Below are 6,000 nucleotides of genomic sequence, written 5' to 3' on the forward strand. Positions count from 1 at the left end.
AGACAATTTGGTGACCGCTTCTACATCTAATCAACATAGTTCTATTGCGTTGGATTCTGAACTAGATTCTGATAATGTGCCTAGTGGTATGATTAGTACAGTTGGCTTAATGAAAGTGAATGTTGTCGTAACTATTTTTTTCCACAGACTCTGATGAAGAGGTGAATGCTCAGGAAATTTACAGCCAAATTTTCCCTTTGTCAGAACATAATGATAAAGGGTATCGTCGACTTGATACTAAAAGATACAAAGTGCCATCATTTTTCGGAACCACCCTGACCAAGAAGATGAAAAATGCGAAAACTCTATTGTCCAAAAACGAGTATAAGGCTGTATATCGGACATTAGCCGACTCCATTGAGATTCAGACGCTGCATCCACATCCGGATTCTATCCGTTTTGTTGTGGACACCACGTTGGTGAGATTTCCAAACCTCATCATTGACAAGAAAACCAAAACTGCAACAAACGTTTGTATTTATTTTCGGTAATTCATACTTGCCTTTGTCACTAAATATGCACGACCGTGGAACCAGGACATGTCAGCGGTACCCACGTCGTCCGTTGCGGCGGGTACAACATCTGCACTCGAATCTGCTCACTCTGTAGGCTGGACATCTACCCGAACTTTATTGTCCAAAGCTAGTTCTCCATCTCACATAATTTGGAAAACTAGAAACCCGTATAGCAAAAAGTCAGTTGCTTCACCATATCGACAGAGAACCGGAAAAAAACATTCCGACAAACGTCGAAGAAGAGACCATGACTAAAAGGTTTACATTAGACACGTTTTTCCTGAATTTTGTTAAGAAAGGGTTGATACGTGCCCTGTGGAGTCGCTGTATGCAGGCAAACAATCTAGCAGTTGACAAACCCACAGTGAAAACAAATTGCGGTTGAGGTAGAAGATTCTCTCTCTTATAGCTGTACAGGCACCAAAAACTTGAGAAAATGGAGGACATTGCAGTTCAACATATCATAGATCCTAAAAATAATGAATTATTGTGTCTGGACACTTCTGGACACTTTATTTATTTATTTAATGAATGCATATGAACGTCACCACAGACAGGTTGAAAATCGCCACATATAATAAATACGCCACAGACCGACTTATGGGTTTTATAAATAACCACCGAACACAAATAGAAACGATTTACAACTACTCCTCCAAAAACAAAGACTGGGATAGAAAGCCCTTGAAATGCAGCACAATAAAAGAGTTGAACTCAAGCAAGGTACCTTCCCTTTTTCACCGTTACCGTTTAAAAATCTATAAAATAATTTACTTCTATCAAAAATTTTGTTTTAATCTTTTCTTTCTATCAGAGAGATCTAAGCTTGATGTCAGCAGAGTCAAATTTGAATTGACATCGACAAGAAGAAGAATTGCTATAAGAAGACACAATCTACTAAATCAACAATTAAGTGATTGATCTTCTTAAAAGTGAAATCCTAATTAAAGATCATTAATTTCATTTACCAAGAAACGCAACACATCTCTATATGAAATAGAAAGAACAATATTGTTGTGGATGAGACCAAAAAAGAAAATAAGAGAAAAATTAAATGGATATTATAAAAAAAAACTATTTCAAACAATAGAGCCAGATAATCAAAGCTCCCTCTAAACGGCCGTCTTGGTTCAGTATATCGGAAAGAAGTGGGAGACCTCGTTTTGCTTAGTGCAACTCTCTGTCTCCACCACAACCCTCTAGAGTCTAGTGCCAAGTTAGTTTAACACATTTTTCTTTTCTTAAGTACAACGAAATTAAATTTAGAAGAAACGGAAAATGGATTACACGTTAGAAATAAAAAAAAACACGCTTTGTTTCATTGGATTCGTATTTTTTTAGACGGCTTGCTTGTTTTGCAACATACAACACAAGAAGGCACATTCACTATTCAAATATTATGGCTAGACAGCAGACTAAATGTCATAACGATGGCTACTAAACACCTGAAACTATGTGCAATACTACCCTTCCGCATCTAGTGACAATGACACAACGCGATTCAGAGAGAGAAGTCCGTGAAGCCCCTCCTCCCTAACGGGTGGATTTTACCAGCCTACTGATTCCTACTTACCCCCCTTTCACGCAATTTTCATTAGTTGGCATCTTTCGCGCTGTTACATTGGTGGCTTCGTTGCCAAATATCTGAGTAATGAAAACACAACCGTAAAGAGACCTATAGAGCTCTTCGGAGTTGTTTTTTATTTAAATTTTTTTCTTTTATACTATTTTAATGTAAATTTGATGGAATACCCAATTCTGTTGGAAAAATTTCATTTTTATCACATTTTTTAAAACAAAATCCGAATTATTTTCCAGTCAGTAACGCCACGCGTGGTGGCAGCAGTCGCAATACGTATACTGTACTCGGCATGCCTACTTTAAAAGAGTGGTTCAGGGATGCCATCTGATGGGAATTTTCTCAAGTTTGGTGTGCCACAACCCCTAAATATTGATATGTTTTTTTTTTTTTTTCGTAAGCAAAGGGAAGGAAGGGGTAAAAAAAGAATGGCAAAGGAGAGCGCAGAAAGAGGGGCTGACCCCTTTCTTTCCCACTTTATTCTTCCCTTCCTTGACTGCTCAATGAAAAGAACCTCCATTTTGCCAATACTTTGGGGTTGTGGTTGCACTAAACACGGGAAAATACATATCCAAGAAGGCAACCTCGACCCACTGTTTATTATGTATTTTACAGAATATACAAAACATTTTAATATTTTTCTTAATGTTTACTGTTTTAGAGACCCAATTAACCCATAGAGAATCGGAAGAGGGAAGAAAAGGGAGAAGAGGAAAGTATGAAAAAAGGTGGCCCATATTTTCCTCCTCTTCCTTAAAATTAAATGATCATGTAAATTAAAACTACGCGCTATAGTATCTTTTTAATAGAAAGCTTATAAGGTTATAAGAACGGCTTGCCTACTACGTATCAAACGGTTGTTTCCTGTCTTTCTCATATTTTTCCAGAGAAACGCACCTTTTGGATTCAAGTTCATATGTTTCCTAATATTTTTCTTAGTTATCAAATTAGAATTAAATTTGCCATATGTATCAAGTCCCACCTGTGTCAATTGATAATAGGCCCTTGATACATAGGAAACAAGAAAAGTTAACTAAAGACCTGAAACTATGTGCAAGACTACTCTTCCGCATCTAGTGACAATGTCACAACTCAAGTCAGAGAGAGAAGTGCGTTGAATTAAATTTTTGCAAATAGAAGTGTCACGAAAATCGTGATATCTTGAGCATCTTAAATAATAGTTTTAAAAGTTCTTTTTTGAATGTGATGTAGGGACGAACAAGCTACATTTTGTGTCAATTATTTTTTTTAAGCGCCGAATATACGGGAAGAAGCATTGTGGATGGGTGGGGACTTTCTGTTTTCGTGAGATACCAGATGCACAGGCTATTGCATGTCAATAAGATATGCTTAGTTTTTATTTAGATGTCTGTCATAAAACTCTACATATTACATCATTTTTCTTTTATTTATTTGATATTCAAAATTTAGTATATTCAAAATTAAAAAAAAAACATATATTGTTATTATAACATTTTTTGTCTTGTGCATAAACATAAGAAACCTCCTATCACCGAGAAGGAATTAAGGGGCCTTGGCTTTGGGTTATCAATTACGTAAATCGGTTATCCTTAAATAATAAAGATCTGAAGAAATAGTAATGGCAAGGAAATATAGGAAAAGCAAAAGAAATTCCTCCTCCCGAAGCCCGCACACTGTTTTACCATTTTGCACAGATCGTCTGTTCCAACCCACCCAAAGTAACGGACTTTAGTAAATGCCATTATGCCCCAAATTAATGCTCATAAAATAAAAATATTTGTTATAAACGACAAATAAATTGATAAATGAATAATTTGTACAGTAGACATTACCCACGGCTAAAGTTGTACCCTCCTTTTTGCGATCGTTTGAGTTATCGTAAAGAGAATAAGAAATCCTAGTGTAGGCGAAAAATAAGCTTTCAACATGATGTTTTTTTAGATTATTGTGAAGCGTGAAAAGATCTACAACCACGTAATAATCTTTTTTCGATATTAGAAAACTTGTGTGCTAGGGAAAAGCCTTCATTGTTAAGTGGACTAAGGGAGTTGAAATACCAGAATGATTTTTTTGGTCATCTTCCAAAGGATGCCCGTACCCTGCTCAATACACCAAGAGTAATTCATCTACAAAATAACGCATTTTTGGTGGACAGTATGTTTGTGTATGTTTTAGTGTTGAAAAATGTTTGCAAGACCAACTTCGACAAATTCCTTTATTCTCCATGAGCAAGCCAGTTCAACTTCTAATAAACATTGACGGCATTCCTTCAGCAAAGAGCACCGCTAGTTCCTTTTGGCCTCTACTGGGTCTCATCAAAGGAGAAATAACTCCGTTCCCAATCGGTGTATTTCATGGAATGAGCAAACCAGATTATATTGATGAGTATTTTACCCCTTTCATTAAGGAAATGGATTTCATTATGGCAAAAGGTGGCATCGACGTAGAAACGTCAACTGGAGAGATGCAACGAGTTCAAATTAAAATAACAGCTTTTACAGCAGAAAATCCAGCTAAGTCTGCATCAGCTACTGGAACAGCTGGCCATTACTGCTGAGAAAATCAATTCAGATACAAGAAAACAATTGAATTTACCACTGCTAATCTAATTTTCTTATCATTTGTAGAATTTTTGCTCCAAGTGTGCAACGAGAGGCTGCATTTACAAAAAAACAGGAAAAAAACATGGTCGTGTCATTTTTCCTGTTCATGATGTCCACCAGCGAACTCAAGAAGCTTTCGTTAGCTAAGAAGATATCGATTTTCATGTACCTAAATCTATCTTACTTCAACTTGATCAATTTGAAATGGTTAAAGATGTAGTCCTATACTATATGCACGTGGTCTACTTAGTTTCATGCTGAAATGGCTTCAAATTTGGGTAAAACGAGATTCTCGTTTGCAATTAATTACTAAAAATTGCCTTCTGCATAAATCGAGAAATTTTTGAATTTAAGAAAAAAAAAAACGTTTCTAATGAATTTGCGTGAATTCCGTGTTTATTAAGTGAACTGCCAAGATGAATGCTACTGAACTTAGGGAATTTTTGCTATACACAGGACCCGTCGTTCTTAAGGACGGGTTACCAGCTTCATTATACATTTATTTTCTATGTTTGCACACCGCAATCGAGCTATTGTCTTCTGAACCTTCTCATTTAGATAGAGAATTGGTTGTAATTCTTTGTAATCGACTACTCAGCCATTTTGTACAGAAAGCCCAAAAGTTGTGTAGGGTTGCATTTTGTCACTATACATGTTCACTCTTTGCTTCATCTTGTTGACGATGTCCGTCGTTTCAGTTTACTTTTTAGCTTTGGTTGTTTTCCTTTTGAAATCTTCCTTCAGCGGTTAAAAAAACTTATTCGTAAAAGTGACAAGCCGCTTGCACAACTAGTCAAACGTATTGGTGAAATGGCATATGTGAACTCAATAGACCAATAGCCGAATGTTTCCAAAACAAAATGTTTCGTTTTCTCTTCAGAAATCACACTGTGGCGGTCCGATCGTGTCTGCTTTTCCTTACAGTAATCAATATGAAATTGCTTTGTATTCTTCTTGGGTGCTTTCACTGTTTTTTCGGTATGTATTTTTAGACAACGGAGAATTTATATGCATTTATAATTTCATCCAGGACAAAGACAACACTTTCATAGTCGGCCAAAATAGTTTTCTAAATTAAATTCTTTGGTCCATCAATTGTGTGCATGTAAAGTTTTCAAAATCCCTTTCCCGAGTGAACCATCACCATTTGCTTTTTTCCCACTTCTTATGGAATACAAGTGTAGATAATGTATTTTTACCTGCCAGCTTCACAATTTAAATCACCAGCAGCGAATTCAGTTTCAAGCAACGAATCATCTAAGGAGAATCCATCACTCTAACTGCACTAACTGTTATACCAACAAATTCTGGGACAAAAAAA

Source organism: Daphnia pulicaria, chromosome 2 (genome assembly GCF_021234035.1).
Source record: "Daphnia pulicaria isolate SC F1-1A chromosome 2, SC_F0-13Bv2, whole genome shotgun sequence".
Classification (NCBI taxonomy): Eukaryota; Metazoa; Arthropoda; class Branchiopoda; order Diplostraca; family Daphniidae; genus Daphnia; species Daphnia pulicaria.